Below are 23852 nucleotides of genomic sequence, written 5' to 3'. Positions count from 1 at the left end.
TCTCATCTGTAAACTGAGGAGATTTCGGGGTCCCCTTCAGAGCCAAAGTTACAGGATTCTGAGCAAGTGTGAGCTGAAGTAGAAGGAATCATGAGTTCTGTCAAGTTAAAGGCACCCCACTTCAAAATACATCTCCCATTAGCTTAGTTTCCTACCTTTAGTGAAATACTGAGCCAGGGATTCTGTGGTGAAATGTTGGTGTGTAACCGTCAGACCTTCCCTCTGTAGGGTGAATGGAGAAGTTCAGACTGGGCAATGCTTCTTTGAAGACATAGGCCCTAAAAATGAGAGAAGAATGTCGGCACTGAAGTCTATCTTTGAAATCATTTGACAAAGGAAAAAAAAAGAAAAAAGAGATTTGTGGTGTTGTCTCGGTCAAAGGAAAAAAACTAAGAGATAAGAGATTTTATGGGAATATCTTTGGGATGTTAAAACTTTCTTTCTTTCTTTCTTTCTTTCGCCCCTTCTGTTCCCTGGGTAATCCTTTTAAGTTTTAATCTGCTAAATCAGTCTTTTCCTTTAGCTTCACACTTTTGCTTTTAAGCATGAAATAGAGCCCTGGATTCATTAGCTCCTGCCCCATCTTCAATCCTCTCGTAATTGGATGTTGAATGAAAATGAATATTACATTTTGACCCAGTAATTCTTGTTAGTATTGTGGCTTATACCGAAGGACATTCATGCTGATTCCACGAATCCAGGGTTTTCCCAAGCATGGGCATCATATTGAATAATTTAAAGTGCTGTCTCCTCTCAAATTCCCTCCCCTACCTCTTTTGTTTGTTTGAGTGAGTAATTATTAGACTCTAAGTATTGTCTGCCTCCTTCCCAGGTTACAGAGATGTCCACGTACTTTGCGGTGACTAGAAGGGAAGCTGGTCATTGTTTCTGAGGTCCCTTAGTTACTGTCATCAATTATGAACAGTTCTCTGAGGCGATCCGTGGTCTAATTATGGTGATGAAAGATGTTATGAAGTATCAGGTACAGGAAAGTGGAGATTGGAGGAAAGCTAGGTATTGTGTTTTACAACTTTAATCTGAGGTATGTTAGTGAGCACAGCTGGGTATTCTTTTTATTAAAGAGTTGTAGAACATTTAAATATCAGTAAAGAGGGAACTTTTTTTCACCTTCCAGGTTGTCTTAAAAGTGTGATTCATACCTTTTGCTTAATTCGCATGTGTTGCACAACCATACATGTGGAAAGATGGAAAAACAGAAGTACTTGTTTCCTCCTAAAACTGCTAATTACCCCCATTTTGAGGAGTTCTCCTTTTAGGCACTAAGCCTAAATTATTCTCATGATTGTGATATATCTTCTAACTTGGAGACTGTTGACTTGTGAAAGTCAGAAAATAGTTTAGTCCTAAATTCTGTGTCATGGTCATGTTTGTGTAGTTAAAAAAAAAAAAAAATCCTTTATTCCATTTCAGAAAAACAAATGAATTGCCAACTTAGCGAAGTTAAACCAGGTGGACCCGAGATGATAGTAGACCAACTTTAGGATTCTTGATATACTTATTTATGAATCTGTATATTTTAGTTTATTTATTTTTTTGTCTTTTTAGGGACGCACCCATGGCATATGGAGGTTCCCAGGCGAATCAGAGCTGTAGTTGCCAGCCTACACCACAGCCACAACAATGCTTGATCCGAGCCGTGTTTGCCACCTACACTGCAGCTCATGGCAACGCTGGATCCTTAACCCACTGAGTGAGGCAGCCAGGGATCTAACCCGCATTCTCGTGTGAATACCAGTCAGGTTCATTACTGCTGAGCTACAAAGGGAACTCCTGAATCTGTATATTTTTAATAAAACCATTTAATCTTGAACTTTTAGAGAGGAACTCATTTTATCCACATCCTTAAAATCTATAGAGTAATGATAGGGAAGTTTTCTGGGTTGTAATGGCCTTGTGCCTAGGATAGTGCCTATCATACTGTAGGCCCTTCAATATTTAATGAAATGCATGAAGAAACTGTGGTCTGGTCAAGCTAGCCTCTTCATTGTTGGATTGCATTTAATCTCGGGGGGGGGGATTCTTCTGTTAATTCTGATTTTGAAGTGAATTTGAAATCATTTTGCCCAACTAATTTGTCTTTCTTTTTTTTGGCCATGCCCATACCATGCAGAAGTCCTAGGGCTAGGGATCAAACCCATGCCACAGCTATAACCAGAGCCACAGCAGTGACAATGCCAGATCCTTAACCCACTGAGCCATGAGGGAACTTCTCCTTGCTATTTCTTTATGGTAAAATATTTATAACAAAGTTTGCCATGTATTTTGGTGATTTCAAGTGTGCGGTTAGCATTAATCACATTCACAATGATATGCAGCCATCACACTATTTCCAAAAATGGCCATTGCCCCAAACAGAAACTGTCTTCCCATTAAGCAATACGTCCCTCCTCCGCCCTCACCCATCCCCCACACCAGCATCTAGTCTACTTTCTTTTCTGTGGGTTTGGCTGCTCCAGGTACCTCATATAAGTGGAATCATGCAATAGGTGTCCTTTTGTGTCTGGCTTATTGCACTTAGTGTGATGTTTTCAAGGTTCATCCATGTCATAGCATGTGTCAGAACTGTGTTCTTCTAGATGAATAATATTCCATCACATGTATATGCCACATTTTGTTTTTTCATCTGTTGATAAACACCTGATTTGCTTCCACCTTTTAGCGGTTATAAATAGTGCTGCTATGAATGTTGGCATATAAGTATCTGTTTGAGTCCCTGTTTTCGAATTTTTTTTGTCTTTGGGTCTTTTTAGGGCTGCACTCACGGCATATGGAGGTATGGTTAGGGGTCGAATCAGAGCTATAGCTGCTGATCTACATCACAGCCACAGCAACACAGGCTCTGAGCCTCATCTGCCACCTACATCATGGCTCACACCCATGCTAGATCCTTAACCCACTGAGCGAGGCTGGGAATCAAACCCATGTCCTCATGGATACTAGTCGGGCTCCTCTGAGCCATGGCAGGAACTCCTCAGTTCTTTTTAGTATTTACCTGGGAGTAGAATTGCTGGGTCATATGGTAATTCTGTTTAATCTTTTGAGGAACTGACAGACTTTTCTACAGTGGCTGCATCATTTTACATTCCCATCAGCATATATGAGGGTTCTAATTTCTCTACATCCTTGCAGCCAACACATATTTTCTGTTTGTGTATTTTTTTTCTTTTTAAGTATAGACATCCTCGTAGGTGTGAAATAGTAGCACATTGTGGTTTTGGTTTGCATTTCCTTAATGACTAATGAGGTTGAGCATCTTTTTGTGTTGATTGGCTATTTGTGTATCATGTTTAGAGAAATGTCTCTTCAGGTTCCTTTGCTTTTTTGGTTGTTGTTTTTTGTTTTTTTTTTTCAAATCATATCCAAGCCGAAGTTGTGATTTATGTATGCCACAGCTGTGGCAACACTGATCCTTTAACCCACTGTATAGGGCTGGGGATTGAATCTGTGTCCTGGTGTTGTAGTGTCCGTAGTGCCACAGTGGGAACTCCTGATGCTAGTTTCTTGATTTCTGATTCTTGGTCTTTAAGATGGTCACTCTCTTTGCCAAACTTGACATACTTTGCACATTTCATTAAATGTTTCAAGAGTTTGAAGAATCCTCTGACTCTTCTGATGAAGGGGATGCCATCCGTATCTTATTGATGTCTTTTGTTTGATTATTTTGTTCAGTAGGGCTGAATTATAACTGAAATGTTTTGTTTCTAATTGCAGTTCTCTGAAAGTCCATGTAAGACATTAACACCAAAGTTTTGGTATGGGGGACAATCCAGTTTACTGGTTAAACATAGGATATAGAAGAGAAATTTGGAAAATATTATAGATTGATGAACATAGTCCACGAAACACTGGGCTCATTTTTTTTTTTCCATATAGAAATGAAAGGATATGATGATTTGGAAGATAGAGAAAAGTAAATATTACTTGGCATTTTGTTGGCTTCAGATTTCTGTTAGCCAGCACCATTTATGTTTTGCTGTTTAATAAGTAGTGGTACTTAGGCTGAAGACCTGGAGATATGACTTTGAGTTTTAAGCATGGGTGTTTTTCTTCTGATTCTTTGAATGTTGATGATTCTTTATTCACCAGAGCATTCTGTTTTCCCATACCTCTCCAGCCTACCACACAGGCACAGGATGGCAGGTAGTGATGAGAAACAGGCTCCTAGTAAAAAGATGAAAAATAAATTAAAAAAAGGAGTTCCCTTTGTCATGGCTCAGCGGAAAGAATCTGACTAGCTTCCTTGAGGAGGCAGGTTCGATCCCTGGCCTCACTCAGTGGGTTAAGGGTCTGGCGTTGCTGTGAGCTGTGGTGTAGGTTGCAGGTGGAGCTCAGATCCTGAGTTGCTGTGGCTGTGGCGAAGGCCTGTGGCTGCCTCTCCAATTCGATCCCTAGCCTGGGACCTTCCATATGCAGCTAGTGACACCCTAAAAAGACAAAAAAAAAAAAAAAAAAAAAAAAGTAGACGTTTAAGACAACAACAAAAAAAAATTTAAAGAAATTCTTGAAGAGACATTTAATTTAATTTCTTTCCTTACTGGGCCCATCAGTTGTACCTGTTCTTGCTGGTGGTCATGTTTACATGGAATGTTTCTGCTGTTTCTCTCCTGAACAGAGTCATGGTGATGGTGAGCAGTGACTTGGAAGTTTCTTAACTTCAGGTCGTGTAGCTGCTCTCCGGACCAGCGAAGGAAGGATGCTTTTATTTGCTGAGGCCTTTTCCCTTCCACCGGGAAGAGTGTCAGACTTAGAATCGAGGTCCCGCCCTGAGCAGGTACTTAGGGAGCATTTCTCAGACATGATCAGTCTGTCTCCTACCCTTCAGCAGTTTTCATTGCTTTTAGGATAAAGTTCAGGCTCCATATCATAGCTTATAAGAGTTTTCATGATCTGGCCTCTACCTCCTCAGCTTCATTTATGTCATTCCCCTTCCTCCCCATAAGCCTTCCCACCTGGTCTCCAGCATAGACTTTCTTTAAGCTTTTCCCTGTCTAACTCTAAGTGGCCAGTGCATGGGCCTTATCTCTTTTGTTCATTTTTGTATCCTTCCCTGGATCTCTGGCTTGGCACACTGTAGGTGCTCAATAAATATTTTTGTTAAGTCAGTGACATGAGGTGGAGGTAGACAGATGGGAGGCACTGGAAAGTACAGCTATCCAGTCCCCTGCCTATTTGGGTATGTTGAAGTTGCTCTGCTGACTATTAAGACTTCAACGTGAAGAAACGAAAAAGGATCAAATAAAAACACAGTGGATTTGTAAAACTATTAATTGTAATTGAAAGTATGATTCCTAGCACAGACTCAGATTAATTTTGCCCAGTTCAGTCAGGTGTTTGGTTTTATGGGGGCCTTGTTTACAGGCAGATGACATGACAAGCAGGAGTCTTAAGTTTTCCTCATTTAAGAGTCAACATGGATTTTAACCCTTTTAAGTGCTGTGTATTTTACATCCTGCTTTGAAATTGCAAATCACAAATGAGTATATTAATGGTGTGTCTTGTGCCTAAACTTGAAATCTAGACAAAAAAATTAATAAACAGGAAGACAGTTCTGATTTAGGAAGCAGCAGATACAATAAATCTTGTATATTACTAGGAACATTGTTTCCAATTTTTAACTAGAAAATTATTTAGGTTAATGGTTTTGGTGTTTTCACATTTGTGGTAAAAGGTATATATCATTATGTATTGAATATGGTTGTCGGTCTTTAAATCGAGAGGTACTTTTTGCCTAGGAAATAAGAAATTGTTTTATATTTTACTTCCAAGGAGTGATAAGGAAGAAACGCTTTCTGAAATCGGAAAGCCATATGGATGGTATGGAAAGTCAGTCTGTTATTCGTGAACAGCTAGTGTCTTGCGTTCTCTGCTGTTGGGTGGAAGGTGGAAATAACCTTGCCTCATTGCTGAGATTATTTTTGAACTGACTCATGCTAGGCTGGCCCCCTCAGTTGCTTTGTCTGAAAGGGACAACTGGAATCCTTCATTGTGCTGTGTGTGTGTGTGTGTGTGTGTGTGTGTGAGAGAGAGAGAGAGAGAGAGAGAGACAGAGACAGAGAGAGAGAGAGAGAGAGGGAGTAAGAGAGGGAGGGAGGAAGTTAAGTGTTTGGTTTTGGTATTGGCTTCGTTTTTCTGTTTTGTTGTTGACTTGGCATGCCTGGCTTTTTCGTTCTGGTTTTAAGTATTCAGAAATCTTAAGATTTGTGTGAATTAGAAGATTTGAATTTATTTGAATTTCATTTGGCACTGGGGAAATTAACTTTAGGTAAGAGCTACTTCGGGGGTTGGCTTTGTGTTAAAGATAATTTTTTCCTTAGTTATTTTATTGTATTATAAACAATTTCAGATATAACGAAAGTAGAGTGAATAGTATAGTTGGCTCCCATGAACAAAGATAATTTTTGATGTGACCTCTCTATATATGAAAAATATAAATGTGAAAGGGCCCAAAGACATATCCCCCCCAACAAAGCAAAACAAAATACAAGCTTAGGGCATTCCTATTGTGGCACAGCTCGTCAAGGATCCCAGGTTGTCTCTGCAGTGGCTCAGGTCCGATCTCTTGCCTGGGAATATCCATATGCCTCGAATGTGGCCATAAAAAAAATAAGGAGTTCCCATCGTGGTTCAGCAGTTAGCGAACCCAATTGGCATCCCAGAGGCCATGGTTTCGATCCCTGGCCTTGCTCAGTGGATTAAGGATCAGGCGTTGCTGTGAGCTGTGATGTAGGTCACAGATGTGGCTCGGATCTAGCGTTGCTGTGGCTGTGGTGTAGGCTGGTGGCTACAGCTCCGACTGGACCCCTAGCCTAGGAACCTCCATATGCCACAGGTGCAGCCCTAAAAAGACAAAAGACAAAACAAACAAACAAAAATGAAATAACAAGCTTAGACTAATTAATAAATCATATTTTTAAAGCCTGGATAATTGGATTTCATTTTTGTTGATATGTCTTGCTGATCCAGTTACCTAAATGAGTGTTTCTTAATATGTAAAAAAGGAAGACAAAAAGTATAAAAACTTAGGAGGCTTATTGTGAGGATTAAAGGAGAGTATTTGTCAGATGTTTGCACAGCTTGGTACCAGTTTGATACTCAACAGGTAAATGTCCCCTTGCCCTTTCACAGTTCCTCAGTGGCAGTGCTCAACTCAGTAGAGAGGGGAACAGACACTTGGGTGAGCTGGTACATGGTAAAGAGTTGATTTCAGTGCAATTTCCAGAGCACTTATTTTTTCTGTTGCCTCATCTTTCCTTTGAACCCTGGAAATTTAGAGCTGGAAGAACAAGGGTCAGATGTTTGTCAAGGGTAAACTTTCCGTGCCGTGGTGGTACCTCGAAGGCACTCCCAAGCTGTAGGAGCAGATGCTCTGGCTGAAGATGCTGAAGTCTTGGAGGGCCCCTGGGAGCAGACAGTTGACTGTTTGCGTGTTTACCACCTGTGTTCTTTTGGTTCTCTTGGCCTTGTTTTCTGAGAATATATTGCTGACTTCTGTAGTTATCTACGCCAGCTTTGACCAAAGCCAAGTGCAAAGCTAGCAGGGGAAAGGATGGCAAAAATACCTCTTTTAGGACTTGGGTTAGCGCAGATTTTGTGGTTTGTGTTTAGTAGCATTCCCCAGTAGCCACAAATGAACACACCACTGATTTTAATTTTAGTATTATCAGTTATATTAATTTATTCTATAATTAAAATAGTAAAACAGTCTGCATAGATTGAAGCTGTGGTTTCAGGTTGTATGTATGAATAACTCACTCTGTTGTGAATTTTGGACAAACCTATCAGCAGATTATTTATGTAAGCTTGTATCATCAGAAACATTGCAGAATGAATCATGTTTAATTAGGATCTAACAAATGTTTCAACCCTTGTTCTGTTGAATAGTATTTTTAAACTATTAAATCAACTTTAAGAATTATAAAAGGAAATTATAATAATTTATTCATAATCATCTTTTTCATCACATGTGTTTTCACTTCGTTGTTTCCTTCTCATGTTTATACACAGAGAGATATTTGAAAATTTTGTACCTTAGGAACCGAGAGGCTGAGAGAATTGATTTGGAGAGGGTGGCAGCAATTTAGTAAATGCTGTGTTTTTATGTTAGAATAATCTTGACAGTCTCTTTGCTGTAACGTCTTTTTCTGGTTAGCTCTGTTTCCTCCACTAAAACTAAACATAGTGTCTAGATACAAGTTTATTTCTTAGTTCCCTTCATGGCTCACTGGTTAACGAACCTCACTGAGCAAGACCAAGGATCCATGAGGATGCGGGTTCGATCCTTGGTCTTGCTCAGTTGGTTAAGGATCCAGTGTTGCCATGAGCTATGGTGTAGGCTGGCCGCTGAAGCTTGGATTTGACCCCTAGCCTGGGAACTTCCATATGCCTTGGGTGTGGTCCTAAAAAAACAGTAACAATAATTTGGAGTTCCCTTTGTGGTGCAGCAGAAATGAATCCAACTAGGAACCATGAGGATTTGGGTTCGACCCCTGGCCTTGCTCAGTGGGTTAAGGATCCGGCATTGCTGTGAACTATGGTGTAGGTTGCAGACGCAGCTTGGATCTGATGTTGCTGTGTCTGTGGCGTAGTCCAGCAGCTGTAGCACCAATTAGACCCCTAGCCTGGGAACCTCCACATGCCACAGGTGCAGCCCTGAGAAGCCAAAAAAAAAAAAAAATTATTTCTGGCGAGGGATTCTTTAAATGAAGACTCTGAAGAAAACGCATTTGTTAGTCTTTACCAATATGTGGAAAACTTGGGAAGTTCTAGCCCTTGTGGTATCAATTTAATCTCATTCCTAAATACTATTAATAAAATTAAATAGAAGAACCTCAAATTTTATTAAATTTTATTTAATTTAAATGTGGCTAATTTAGTGTGAAAGTGTAACATTTGATCTGTCGCCTCCATTGCTTGGGTTCTAGAAGGTAGAATCTTTTTCCGCTCTTTTTTTTTACCTGTGCATACAGAAGCGGGGCCCGGGGACACCATTGATGTCAGATGATTTAGTCTTTTCCGTAAAGGTGATAATATTAAATACAATCAATCGTGCTATACCATGACTTAAGCATTCCTAAACATCACCGTGCTATGCAGAATTGTTGAATAAAAACCATAGAGCTTATGGGAAAAATGGGGTCAGGCACACAACACTTAAAAACTAAATTAGTGACATATTAAAAAGAAAAAAAAGGAACCTAATGAAACCAGAACAATTTTACACACATTCACTGGTTAAGAAACACCATAAATAGGGCACTTCACTTTGAAAAAGACCTGAAATTTGCTCGTGGAAGTGGCCTCAGAATTGCAACTTGTGAGTTATTGTGAAGTAGAGGAAGGAGAAATAGGACGGAAATAGTACTGAATGTTGTAACATCCAGATGTGTATGGATACCTGCTTGGTGAACTGAGGTCACTGGTAGATGTTTGAGGTGTGTGCGTAGGTGTGTGTGTGTGTGTTCAGCCGGTTCAGAAAACTAGACACTTCAAAAAAAGAGAGGAGGGGAGTTCCCGTCGTGGCGCAGTGGTGAACGAATCCGACTAGGAACCATGAGGTTTCGGGTACGGTCCCTGCCCTTGCTCAGTGGGTTAACGATCCGGCGTTGCCGTGAGCTGTGGTGTAGGTTGCAGATGCGGCTCGGATCCCACGTTGCTGTAGCTCTAGCATAGGCCGGAGGCTACAGCTCCGATTTGACCCCTAGCCTGGGAACCTCCATATGCCGCAGGAGCGGCCCAAGAAACAGCAAAAAGACACACACACATAAAAAAAAAAAAAAAAGAGGAAAAAAAACCCAACGCATTTGGTTTCCTAATCATTTCCAACAACTCAAAAGCAAAGAAACATTCATCCCTCATGGGTGAAATTGCACATAAGCAAATGCAAAATTCCTGTTATGCTCGGATTGTTCCCAAATATTGCAGTTGGTTTGGAACAAATGGGTATTTTCAAAAGAAGTGTTATAGTGGAACTAACTATAAGACTAAGTATGATGTAATTTGTATAAATATGGGAAACTTAAAAAGATTTTAGGAGTTCCCTGTTAGCTTAGTCATAAGGATCTGGCGTTGTCACTGCTGTGGGACAAGTTCGATCCCTGGCCTGGGAACTTCCTCATGCTTTGGGTACAGCCAAAACACCAAAAAAGATTTAAAAAAAATTTTGAAATCTCAAGCTTATAGAAAAAACTGCAAGTGTAGTGCAATGTCTTCTTCTTGAACCATTTGGTGACATGAAGCCACATCACCCCCAAATATTGAGTGTGTTTTTCAGAGTTCCCATCGTAATTCAGCGGAAACGAATCCGACTAGCATCCGTGAGGACACAGGTTTATTCCCTGGCCTTCCTCAGTGGGTTAAGGATCCAGCGCTGCCATGAGCTGTGGTGTAGGTTGCAGACGTGGCTCGGATCCTGCGCTGCTGTGGCTCTGGTGTAGGCCGGCAGCTGTAGCTCCCATTGGACCCCTAGCCTGGAAACCTCCATATGCTGTGGGTGTGGCCCTAAAAAGCAAAAAAAAAAACCAAAAAAAAAAAACAAAGTGTTTTTCAATAAAGGATATTCCAGCCAAGGACAATCTAACCATTAAAGTTAACTTGGTTACTTACGGCCTTCTAATCCTCTGCTCTCCGTTAAAATTTTGCCAGTTACCCCAGTAAAGTCCTTTATATCTAAAGGGTCCAGTTCAGAATCGCCTGTTGTGTTTGTTGTACTGTTTCTTTAGTCTCTTTGAGGAAAATCCAGAGAAGTTCTCCAGTTTCTCTTTGAATTTCATGACCTTGACCCTTTTGAGGATGACAGGCCAGCTCTTTTGTAGCTTGCCCCTAAACTTTGGGTTTGTCTGATGCTTCCTTATGGTTAGGTTAGGTTAGACACTGAGGCAGCAGAATCACAGACGTGATGTCATGTCCTTTTGATACATGTCAGATGACACAGGATGGTGACTTGCCCCATTGCAGATGATTGCTCTGATCACTTGACTGAGGAGGTGTTATCCAGTATTTCCACTGTAAAGCAACTCTTTCCCCTTTTGTAATCAGTGTGTGTTTTGCGGGGAGCTACTTTATATAAATATCTTGTTCATCAGACTTTTCAATGTACTTATTTTTCTATTTATTTATTAGTATAAATCCATGTGCTTTAAAAAATTTATTGTCGTCACTGTGGGCTTATGGTTTTAATGTTTACTCTCATTTATATTTGTACTCAATTGTTGTGATTAGGCCTTTGGGAACCCCTTTGTCCTGGCATCTGCCCTTTTTGATATGTCCCTGTCATTCTTTTTGTTTTTGTCTTTTTAGGGCTGTACCTGCGGTATATGGAGGTTCCCAGGCTAGGGGCCTAATAGGAGCTGTTGCTGCTGGCCTACACCACAGCCACAGCAACGCAGGATCCAAGCCACGTCTGCGACCTACAGCTCACAGCAACGCCAGATCCTTAACCCACTGAGTGAGGCCAGGGATCGAACCCACAACCTCATGGTTCCTAGTCGATTCGTTTCCACTGTGCCACGATGGGAACTCCTGTCCCTGTCATTCTTGAACACTTCCTTAGTTTCTGGAATAACAAGGTATTTAGGCACATTTTGTGCTTTCTTTATCCCATGCTTAGAATCAGCGATTTCTCCCCAAAACTCTGATTCTTTTTAGTGGAGAATGGGTACTTAGAGGCCAAGATCCTGGTCCTGGATGCACTCATTGCTGTTAGAGTGTTATGACTTCTAGGCCTTCTCATCAGTGTGTAGAGCTCTGGAATATATCTGTGTGTACACATGTACACACTCTTACACACCCGCACCCTGCATCTATGTTCGTTTTCACGTGCATATATATACACATATAGAAAATGGTGAGTTCACACCAATGACAGTTTAAATCCAGCACCTAAGGGTTCATTCTAGTTTTTTCCCTTCCCGTATTTCTCACTCCTTTCTCTGACAGTGAGATCCTAACTCCCTTTTTCCTTATTCCCTTTACTTACTTGGCCATTCCCCCATGTGCCTCCATGCTGCTCTGTGTCCAGTACTGTTTGGACATGCTTCTCACCCCCGACATCATTCAGCTCTCTTTGCTGGGCTGTCTCCCTTCTTCATCCCACCTGGGTTCCCACAAGCCTGTACCAGGCTCCTCCCTCCTCCCTGTGTGGGTTCCCCTCACCCCTGCTTTGACTCTGGCGCCCCACCTCACATCCCCTCTTCCCTGCTGGATGCTTTCCTCACCTGTCCTGTCTCTAGCACTCCATGCAGGGCAGCCGCCCTTATCCTGCTGTGCTGAGACATGCCTCTGTGTCTCCCCCATTTTACCCCTGGCAGGTCTGTCTAGCCTCCCCCACCGCGCCCTGACCCATGGCTTCCTTTAGGACTGGATGCACATTTTGGGGGAATGAATTATTTGCCCTGACCATGTCACCTAGTTTTGCATTCTGAAAATAGAGTCACCACACCTGTCTGAAATTCTTTTTTGACTATTTTCTGTGTCCCTTGCACAGGATACTCTTGAATTCTTCCTATAGATGCCACATTTTTAGCTAACCAGAGGGTGACAAAGTGACATTTAGCCCACATAATTACGATGAGTTCCTTTCCTTCGTCAGACTTTCGTGACTTAGGGACCATGGTATTTGAGAAGCCCTATTCCTCAGAAGTGACTATTTGCATCCGTAGTTTGTGTCTCCCCTTCTTCTAGCTCAGGAGTTCATCTTCCTCTGTTTTCCAACATGACAGTGGCAGCAGATGCTGCTTCCACTTGTTGAGCCTTTCTAGAAGTGTTTTGCATATATCATCCTATTAGTTAACACCCTAGCTGTGTGAGACATAGATGTTTTAGAGATGAGGAAACCAAGGCTTGGAGAGGTGAAATGATGTGTTCAAGGTCATACAGCTTGCTCTAAGTTCAACCTTGCTTACTTTCTAGAGCCTGAGTTCTTGAATAAGCCTATGCCGCCTCTACAGTGTTAGGATAAATTTGATTAAGATAAGTTTGGCTTTTTAGGGCCACACCTATGGCATGTGGAATTTCCCAGGCCAGGGGTCGAATCAGAGCTACAGTTGCTGGCCTACAGCACAGCCACAGCAATTCAGGATCCTTAACTCACTGAGCTTGGTCAGGGATCGAGCCCGCGTCCTGGTGGATATTGGTCAGGTTTGTTAACTGCTGAGCCATGAAGGGAACTCTGATTATATTGTTTTACAGTCACTGTTTTTGATTCCTTTTGATTTAGGAAGAGGAAGTGTAATCTCAAAGTTATACTTGGAAGAAAAACAGATGTCATTAGCTGTGTGGAAACCCTTACCCTGAAATGACTGCATTACTGGAATAGGCCTAAAGAAGTAGGTGTGAAGCCTAGATTACCCCTCCCCCCCTCTTCCCCGACCTGGGCACGACTCCCTTTCCACAGAAAGGGCACTTTGAAGTATGAGGATCAAAACTTTTCCAGCTCCTCTTTGGAAACTAATGTGAAAATTAAGGCCTTAAAAAGTATATATAAGCTGTCTGATGCTTTTTTAAGGAAGAGCAGGTTGGAATTCTGCTTATTTCTCGGCCCATTTCAGTGCTGTTGTGTTTTCTTTTGTGGTTTTTTTTTTTTTTTTTTGCAAATGTAACGATGTAGCTAACTGTTGTGTTGGAAGAGGGTTTCTATCCCGTGGTTCTGCTTTTCTCCAGGTGCAGAGATAATTGTTTGCGCCTTTGTCTCCCTGTATATCCGCTCTCCTTTGTGACTGGTGTTAGGTTTTTATGAGGTAGCTCTCTGGAATTGGGGAACTTCCCCCAGGCTACTCCTTATGCAAAGAGTTGTTCTTTATGCAAAGCTGCAGGCCTGCCCTGGAGTCAGACTGGCCTAACCTCATTTGCACTGCTCGCTAATCGTGGAGCTGAGCTAATCATATCTGAGCATAAACACAGCCAAGTCCGTCAGGCTTTTTGAAAGTGGTGAGGAAAGTAAGCTTGTTTCTTGCTGATACATAACCATGAGAATAGTAATAAGGATGGTTATACTTAGAATTCCTAGACTTCTAAAAATCAGAGGGGTAGAATTCTTTCTTTCCTCTCTCCCCTCCACCCCTTTCCTTTCACCCCCCCCCCCCAACTCTTTGTCATTTAATCAGTCGTCAGGCTTATAGGCCTTTAGAAACACAGGTTATACTGTACGCATTGTGCTCTGTTTAGGACAAGGGGAGTTTGCCTGCCCTGGGAGATATAAACCTGCAATGAGTTATGGAGTCACACCTCCTGAGCTCATGTTTGCTGGTGTTGTGACTTTAGGCAAGTTCCTGAACCATTCTGTACCTACTTAACTTCACTTTCCTCATGGGATAATAACAGTCCCTACCTCACCGTTAAGTGCTCAGCAAGGTCCCGGCAGTGGTGAGCATACCCAGTAAATATTAGCTGCTACTGATTCACATTGTATAGGATCACAGCATGAAAGAGCTCAAGGGGATCGTCAAGGTTACTGGAACAACCTCTGTATTTTACAGACGGGGAAACGGAATCTGAGAGATGTTATGGGATTTCCTCACCAAGACTGGAGCTGATGCCCCATCTAGGTGTTATACTAGAAATGTCTACCAGCTCTTCAGGGATTCTCATCAAGTTGGCATAGATCAATGATGATAGGAAGAGACCAGGGTTTTTTTTTTTTCTTTCTTTCTTTCTTTTTTTTTTTTTTTTTTTTTTTTTGGTTTGGGATGAGGCTGAGTGGTTTGTGTATAAATAGAAAAAGCACACTCAACATACCTATTGTTTCTATAATGCAGACGCAGACTACAGTGTAGTGAATAAGTTTTAAAAAAACTTGGCAGGTGGAACTACACCAAAAATAGTGAAAAAGCATCATTGTAGGGGCCTAGATTTGAAACAGTTGTATTACTGCCTGTTATCCTTACAAATATGAGGTAAGTAGGATGTCAAGGTGGTTTGCTGCTGGGAGAAGCAGGTTATATGTATCTTTGAGGTGAGCAGAAAAGATAAAACAGGTGCAAAGGGCATTGTGGCTCTGTAATCAGAGTGTGTTGGGGATCATTACAGGTCAGTTACTGCTAGGGTTTTTGTTTTATTTTGTTAGGTATGTGTTTATTTTGGATTATAAAAGTATTCAGTGTTTAAATTTGGAAAATATCGGAGTTCCCCTTGAGGCTCAGTGAGTTAAGAATCCAACATAGTGTCTCTGAGGATGTGAGCTTGATCCCTGGCCTCACTCAGTAGGTTAAGGATGCAGCATTGCTGCAAGGGGTTGTAGGTTGCAGATGTGGCTGGGATCCATTGTTGCAGTGGTTGTGGCACAAGCTTGCAGCTCTGCCTTTCGTTCGACCCAGGAACTTCTGTATGCTGCAGGTATGACTGCGAAGGAAAAAAAAAAAAAGAACTAGAAGGAGCTCCCATTGTGGCTCTGTGGGTTAAGAACCTGACTAGTATCCATGAGGAGGTGGGTTCAATCCCTGACCTCTCTCAGTGGGTTAAGGATCCGATGTTGCTGCATGCTGGCATGTAGGTCTTGGATGCAGTGCGGATCCCGCTTTGTTGTGGCTACGGTATAGGCCAGAGGCTACAGCTCCCATTCAACCCCTAACCTGGGAATTTCCATATGCTGCAGCCCTAAAAAGAAAAAAGAAAAAAGAAAAAAAACCCTAGGAAAATAAATACATAAACAAATTTGGAAAATACCACAAAGCTTAAAGAAAATAAAGACAGTCTAAAATCTCAACCCAGAGATAACTTACTGTTAACATTTTGGTGCTGTTTCTCTCTCTCTCTCTCTTTTTTTGGGTACGTGTATAATTGTTTCAAAAACACAATTGAATTCACCTTATATGTACAGTTTTATATACTAACTTAAAATAGTAAAACAATATAGAGACAAATTGACTGTCACATTTTCAGTCCTTTAAGAAAATCTGGACTTTAACCATATGCCCGAAGAATGTTCTTTGGCCTGATTTTATGTAGTAGTAATGTCTAAAGGCTGATCATGTGGCACCTTTACTTTTATCAAAATGACTCATATTTTCCCATCTGTAGGAAGTCTCAGAAATGAAAATAATAATAATCCTCAGGGAAGTTTTGCCCTGGTTCAATAAGGACTGTTTAATCACTTACTTACTTAGCTCTTATCTACTATCTGTCTAATAATATTCTAGGACCAGAGTACAGTCATAATCTGCTAATTTATGTTAAATTAACTGGTGCCAGATAAAGCCGGGTAACTCCAGTTCATAGCAGAGAGCAATCCATTTTTGCCAGGAAAGATTCATTTTCGTCATATGCAGAAAGGAAAGCCAAACATTCAAGGAATATGAATTATAGACAATATAGAAATCTGAGGGTAAAGATTCTTCCCTAGAATATTTTGTGTTTCCATGAATTCATAAAGTAGAATTTCAGAAAATAAGCATGGTTGTTAAATAATGGCTACATGTATTGGACATACCAATCAGTGTACCTTCTTTGGGGCTAAATATTATCACATTGAAAGATACTGGATACTGGCAGTAAATTCGGTATTATTAATATCACTTAAAGTGGTTTATAGGAATTTAAAGATGTCGCTGTTTTTCCTACTTCACATGTATAGATACATTCAATTGAACTTCAGGAATGTGCTTCCATTTAATAGTTTATAATTAAATGCTTGTCCTTTTTAAACATTTCTTTTCCAAGATTCTTTATGCCAGATACTTGATGATGTTTAAAATGTAGTTCTGAAAAATAGAGGGTTAAAAATAACATTCGGAAGGGAAGTGAGCATAGGGATTGAGTAGGAAGGGGCTTGAGGAAACTTTCAGGGTTGATGGTCATACTTCATATCTTCGTGGGGATTTGGTCACACAAGTGTGTGCATTTGTCCAAACTGAGCAGATATATACTTACTCATTTTATGAAGTTTTACGCCAAAAGTACTTAGAGGGCAGCTTAGTGATCTCTCCACTTTGCTTGGAAATGCATGAAAAAATAAGGTGAAATAATAGATGGACTGATGGATGTATTTGGGATAAGAAAGTTGAGCAGAATGAAGATGGTGAGTATATGGGTGTTCACTATGAAATTCTTTCAACTTTGCTGTATGTTTGAATTTTTTTTTTTTTTTTTTTTTTTTTTGGTGCTTTTTAGGGCCGCATCCTCGGCATATGGAGGTTCCCGGCTAGGGGTCCAATTGGAGCTACAGCTGTGGGCCTACACCATAGCCAACGGCAATGCCAGATCCTTGACCCACAACCTCATGATTCCTAGTCGAATTTGTTTCCACTGCGCCACGATGGGAACTCCTGAAAATTTTCATAATAAAATGTTAGTTTAGAAGTGTTATAAATCCAGGTTCTAGTTACCTACTATGGGGCAGAACTGCAGCTATTTGAATCTGACCTCTGACTTGATCGTTTTAACTTTGAGATGGATAGAGAAAGAGCTAAGAATCGTTGGAATCTTCACCTTTCCTATGTTAAGGCTCCCACAGCCTTTCTCATTGAGTCTAAAGATTTTTTTTTTTTTTTTTTTTTTTTTTTTTGTCTTTCTGCCTTTTCCAGGGCCACTCCTGTGGCATATGGAGGTTCCCAGGCTAGGGGTCTCATCGGAGCTGTAGGCGCCAGCCTACGCCAGACCCCACAGCAACGCTGGATCCCAGCCGCATCTGCGACCTACACCACAGCTCACGGCAACGCCGGATCCTTAACCCACTGAGCAAGGCCAAGGATCAAACCTGCAACCTCATGGTTCCTAGTTGGATTCGTTAACCACTGAGCCACGACGGGAACTCCCTAAAGATTATTTTCTGATTATTGTTACTGTCCTGTAAGTGGTCCAGGGACATACACCCTGTATAATCATCAAAAATAGCACCTGTGCTCATTTCAACATACAATATCCAGTAGGTACATAGACACTACTTTGGCAAGATATTTTTTAAGGCTAGTGCTCAGTCCAAACCTATATTGTTCTGTTCTCCTGCCTTACTCTACAGACTTCTGTCTGGATGTTTTCTGTTGTCCTGATTTCCAGTTCACTAATTCTCCTTTTTGTAGTCCAATATTAAACCCATCTGCTAAGTTCTCAGTTCTTGAATTTTTGTTTGATACTTTTTTCATCCTATTATCTGGTTCTTTTGATATTCAGTCATTTGGTGTCCCGTCTCTTAGCATGCCTGGTAATTTTTATTGAAAACTGGATGTTGGTGTATAAAAAATTGTAGTGGCCCTAGATGATTTTATCCTTTTGTGGAGAAAAGCTCACTTTATTTGCTAGTCAAAAGGATGAGAGAACTGATCCAGCTTATCCCATCAGGAATTGAGCTCACTAAAGCTAGGGTGTGGTTTTGGTAAGGTTCCTATTTACTTCTGCTTTGCCTACTCTTCTGGGAGTAGCCCTGAAGTAGTCCAGCTGAGGACTTGGGATGTTTGCCATGGCCCTACCCCCATGGCGCGTCCTGAACTTTAATCTTTGTCTCTTCAGCACATGAGATGTGTTCTTCAGAGGCTTCCTGTTGGGTTTCTTAGCCTCCTGACCTGTGCAGCTTTGGGATCCTACAACTCTCTCTCTTTTTAAAAATTCTTTTTACGGGGAGTTCCCGTCGTGGCGCAGTGGTTAACGAATCCGACTAGGAACCATGAGGTTGCGGGTTCGATCCCTGCCCTTGCTCAGTGGGTTAATGATCCGGCGTGGGTCGCAGACGCGGCTCGGCTCGGATCCCGCGTTGCTGTGGCTCTGGCGTAGGCCGGCGGCTACAGCTCCAATTGGACCCCTAGCCTGGGAACCTCTATGTGCCTCGGGAGCGGCCCAAGAAATGGCAAAAAGACAAAAAAATAAAATAAAATAAAATAAAAAAATAAAAGTAAACCAGCCATTAATAAACTTACTTAGATATTACTACCATGCTTTTTGTCTGACAATATTAATGGTTAATTTAAAAGTGAACATTAGCACAAATGAGTTAAATGATTTGTCTAGGGCAGAGTTTCTCTGTATTGTCACTAGTGCTATACTGGCTTGGATAATTCTTTGTTGCTGGGGGTGTCCTGTGCAGTTTAGCAGCACGCCTGGCTTTTTACCCCAAGATCCTGTAGCTACCCCCTTCCCCAGCTGTGACAGCCAACAACAGTGTCTCTTGGGGAGCCAGATGTCCCCTAGGGAGCAAAATCACCCCTGATTGAGAGCCGTTGGTCCAAGAGGAGGGATTCGTTTCCCAATTTGATATATCACAGAGAAGAGGAATTGAATTTTGAGTTACCCAAGTTACTGTCTTTTACCATTGGACGGTTTTCCGGCTTTATTCTTAGTCTACCTGATGGTAGACACTGGGGCCCTGGAATGGTTATAAAAGTGAATGGATTTTGTTACCTTTAGCTTGTCTGCTGTGCCTTGGGAGCTTAGGTCACTTGTTTACCTGTCCTAGTGTTGAGAAGACAGACTCTTGATTTCCAGGTGATGGTAACTGGTCCGGGCTGTGTGTGACATCTCCTTGGGCTTTGCACTGTGGCCGTCTGTTTTCACTGTGATCTAACACATGTATAGTCTAAGCCGACAGGAGCAAATTAACACAGGAAGTCCACTCAGAATGTAAATCATCATTTGGAATTTAAGGGTTAAAGGGCATAAAGAGATCAGAATTAGGGCTAAAACTAGGGCTTAAAAGTGGAAAAGAGCTTAGAAGTGAATTGGAGTGGACATTTCTGAATGGTAGGACACTGCCAAAAATGATTCAACTCTGTGCCACTCTTTTATTCTGCAGACATCTTCCTGTTTTCCAAATCATCCTGCTTTCTTATTAATAATGCACAACTTTTTTTTTTTTTTTTTTTTTTTTTTAATGATACTCCTTTCCCATCATGCCTCTTAGGTGCTGAGTCAGAGAAGATTGCTATAGCAACAGCTTAGCATCAGGGAAGTGGAGAAATACCCCTGCAAGGCCCAAACGCTGCCATCTTTCCCGCTCACATATCTCATAGCAGCTTTGCACCTTAATGACTCTCAAGCTTCAATTCAGGGGTGAATTTTTCTTACTCTTAAAGGCTTTAAAATTTAGAAATGTCTCTGACACGAGGTATTTGAAAACTCTTAGAAGTGGGTCTGAAAAAGAAAAAAATTGGTCTGAATGTAAGTGTGAATTGCATTTGATTTCTGGCACAATAGCTGTCATTTTCCCACTTTTCTATTATTGTCTGGATATGGCTTTTCTGAGTTCCCTAATTTCTGTTTTGTAAAATTTAAAATATTTTCACATTACCTTTATGATAGACAGCTGCTAGGAGTTGAACATACGCAAGAGTTGGACAAGTAATTAATTGCTTGGGAGCACTAGGGTCCAGGGTTGGAGCCAACATTTTTCTCCCCTACCTTTGCCAGCCCACGGCCTTCTGGGTGGCCACTCATGGTCTGACCTTCGAGAGCTCAGCCACTCTGTCCCTGCTGTTTTCAAATGCAGGTCGGTCTGGGCCACAGAGTTTTATTTCTGGTTGGTTAGATGTGACTGTGTTGTGATGGGCCCTGGAGGGAAAAAGGAACTGTTGAAGCCGTTGGGTTTGCTGTCCGAGTTGAGGGCATACTCAGCACACCAGCTGATGCTCCATGGAGAAGGTGCCGCAGGGTCTCTGAGCATTGTAGCCTTGTACTCGTGTTTGCCTTTAAACCATGACACATCTTAACAAACTTGTATAATCAGTGTATTGATGTGCTATGGTACATTTAAGTGTGTAAATCAGGATTTTCCCAGAGTGATGGTCTTCATTGTTGTCTTGGGGTTTTAAAGGTAGCCTAGAAGTTATTTACCTCTCTTGATAATCAGAATAACAATATGGATAAAAAGAATAATTACATGTGAACTCTTTGTAATATCATCGTGATTTTTCTGTAAGTCTAAAATTATTCTAAAATAAAAGGCTTATGAAAATAATAAAAACTATGACTCACTAAAGGCCTACTCTGTTCTAATCACTGACTTTTCGGTCTTAACATTTGTTATTTTCAACCCTTGTTAAGACTGTGAGAAGCTTTAGTCTTGATCACACCACCAAGTAAGGTCCAGACTCAGACCTTGGCCTGAGTTCAAAGACGAACCCTACCCCGTTTCACTTCCTCTCTGTTTGCAGGGGAACGAGGATAGAATTATTTGAACAAGTGGCTCCTTTGGTTTATCTTTTAAGTCTACACATAAGCCTTGATAGTTTTTCTCTTATAGCACCACTAATACTACATGGCATGTAATTGATTTGCATGCTTATGTTCTTGGTATGCAGCCTCCATCAGTCCAGGGACTAACTTTTTCTCTTTCTTTAAAAATTAAATTACGGAGTTTCCATTGTGGCTCAGCGGAAATGAATCTCACTAGGAACCGTGATGTTGTGGGTTCAATCCCTGGCCTCTCTCAATGGGTTAAGGATCTGGCATTGCTGTGAGCTGTGGTGTAGATTGAAGATGCGGCTCGGATCTGATGTTTCTGTGGCTGTGGTGTAGGCTGAGAACTGTAGCTCTGATTGGACTCCTAGCCTGGAAACCTCAATATGCCATAGGTGAGGCCCTAAAAAACAAAACAAACAAACAAACAAAAATTAAATTGTAAACTAACATATGAGTGCTAATACACAGTCCTTGTCTTAGAGCTTTGCATGTGTTACAACTTCCTCAGCCGGTAAGGTAGGTATTATTACTTCTCTCATTTTATAGGTGAGGAAATTGAGGTACAGAGAATCTGGGTAACTTGACCAAGGTTACTCAGCTACCCTGTGACAAAGCCAGGACTTAAGGCCAGGTGGTCTTATTCTGGAGGCCAGGCTCTTAAACACTAAGCTGTAGTCCCACTTTAGAATGTCTTTGGATCCCCCTGCCTCGTAGTAGACTTAAGTGTTGATGGGTGGTTAGATTAATAAATTAATGAATATAAAAGCAACTCCCTGGAGGGTAAAAACATGAAATTCTGATTTTTATATAGTGTTTTCCTCTTTGGGTTAGATCAGAGGGTGTAAACAAGTCAGAGTGTGTAAACAAATCCTAGATAGGCCCTGGTGAGGATTAGGGTCAACTGAAAAGGTTGTAGTCTTTTAAAAGGAGACAGCCACCAGGCTACTCAGCACCTGGTGATTACATCAGAGTGGGAATTGTACTCCCATCTTTGCTAGCTCTTCTAGTATTTCAAGAAAATCTAGCAGTCTGGATCTTTATGTGAATAATAATAGCAGCGAATATTTAAATAAATATACTGCTTACTATGTTCTGGGCTTTATTTATTTATTTATTTTGGCTGCAGTTTCCCAGCCAGGGATCGATTCAAGTCTCTTCTGCAACCTATGCCACAGCTGTGGCAATGCCAGATCCTTAACCCACTGTGCCACAGCAGGAACTCTCCAGGCTTTATTACTAGTGTGTTACAAATATTAACTCATTTAATCCTAAATAAAAATTGTTATCCCCATTTTGTGGATGAAGAAATTGAGGCACAGAATGGTTTAAGTAATTTGCCCACGATCATTCAGCTGACTAGGGTTTATCCCTAGGTAATTCTATTCCAAAATTGATACTTTTAACTCACTAAACTATCTGACAGTCATTCAGTTTTAAGATGAAAGGAAAACCAGAAATGCCTAATTAGCCAAACAAAACACATTTGTGTGTAGAAAGTTTGCAGGGTCCCATCTGAACATTCACTGTTTGTGAGACCAAAACAATTTCTAAGATAATTTTTTCATTAATCACTTGAGTTGAGAATTTTTATCCGCTGTATACAAGCTTATTTCTCTATCATTTTTCTGTATTTTTATTTTCCTCTTATAAAGGAATGTAAGCTACATAAAATTCAAACATTACAGAAATATGTAATCTTAATAAAAAATCCTTCATAATCCCACCTGTTCCTCCAAGTCGCTGCTGTTAAACATCCTGGTGCACGTTCTTCTAAGCTTTTTTCTAAATATAAACTAAGGTGTTACTAGTTTCTGAGTCATTTCAGGTATACTCATGTTGTTAAATATCAAAAAATTGTATTTGGAGTTCCCGTCATGGCGCAGTGGTTAATGAACCCGACTAGGAACCATGAGGTTGCGGGTTTGATCCCTGGCCTTGCTCAGTGGGTGAAGGATCCGTGGTAGCCATGAGCTGTGGTGTAGGTCAGCAGCTACAGCTCTGATTGGATCCCAGCCTGGGAACCTTCATATGCCACTAGTGCGGCCCTAAAAAGACAAAAAAGACCAAAAAAAAAAAAAAAATTGTATTTGTTAAGCCATTTCCCTATTGGGTTAGTTTGTTACTTGATAAATTGAAAACCTGGAGTTCTTAGAGATTGCCCTTTCACGTTTCCTTGATAATCTTGATAGTGGGGCATAAATTTGATATCATTCTAACATCTTTGACTTTTCTTGCATGATATATTTTTCTCCTTTTAATATTGCTCATAAAAACTAGAGTTGCTAGTTTTGTTAGCACAGTGGTTTTTGTTTTTGTTTTTCGTGAATATACCGTTTCTTTAACCTACTTTATCAAAACAAGAATTTTTTTTCTTCTAGTTCTGGTCATTTCAGCTAAAAGGGTGATATGAAAAGCAATATTAATGGAATATTGGAATAGAATAATAGGAAATGTATAAATTAAGATGTCAATTTTTGAAGATTAAAAATCGGTTTAGTAGAATATGAATAAATTGGAGATTATAGCTTGAAACAGGTTTCAGATTTTGAGTACATGGCATTTATTACTTAACTGAAACTCTAGACTGGTGTTTGATTTTTTAATTTAGATATTTAACTTTGGAAGTCTTTGTATTTGGAATGTGTTGTAAATGAAAATTATGTTTTCAGATTCGTCTAAAGTGCAGATCCTAATTTTTCCCATATCTCTTGATTTTTACCCCCTGTGATTAGAAT

The 23852-nt window shown here is 40.7% G+C and overlaps 1 protein-coding gene and 1 long non-coding RNA gene across 3 annotated transcripts in view; one reads left to right on the top strand and one right to left on the bottom strand.

The window, feature by feature from the left end:
* B4GALT5 (beta-1,4-galactosyltransferase 5) overlaps nucleotides 1–23852 on the top strand; it is a 77207-nt gene that overhangs the window by 8024 nt on the left and 45331 nt on the right. The window lies entirely within an intron of this gene.
* Nucleotides 13581–23198, bottom strand: LOC146395362 (uncharacterized). Its single transcript, XR_014832594.1, has 2 exons — nucleotides 17763–23198; nucleotides 13581–17479 (listed from the first exon to the last, which is right to left on the bottom strand). It is a non-coding gene; the product is annotated as an uncharacterized LOC146395362 (long non-coding RNA).

This window comes from Sus scrofa, chromosome 17 (assembly GCF_054392235.1).
Source record: "Sus scrofa isolate SSC_HxYL_T2T_F1_AM1 chromosome 17, Sscrofa_HxYL_maternal_Yorkshire_Landrace_v2.0, whole genome shotgun sequence".
NCBI lineage: Eukaryota > Metazoa > Chordata > Mammalia > Artiodactyla > Suidae > Sus > Sus scrofa.
This window is presented reverse-complemented; position numbering and strand designations above follow the sequence as displayed.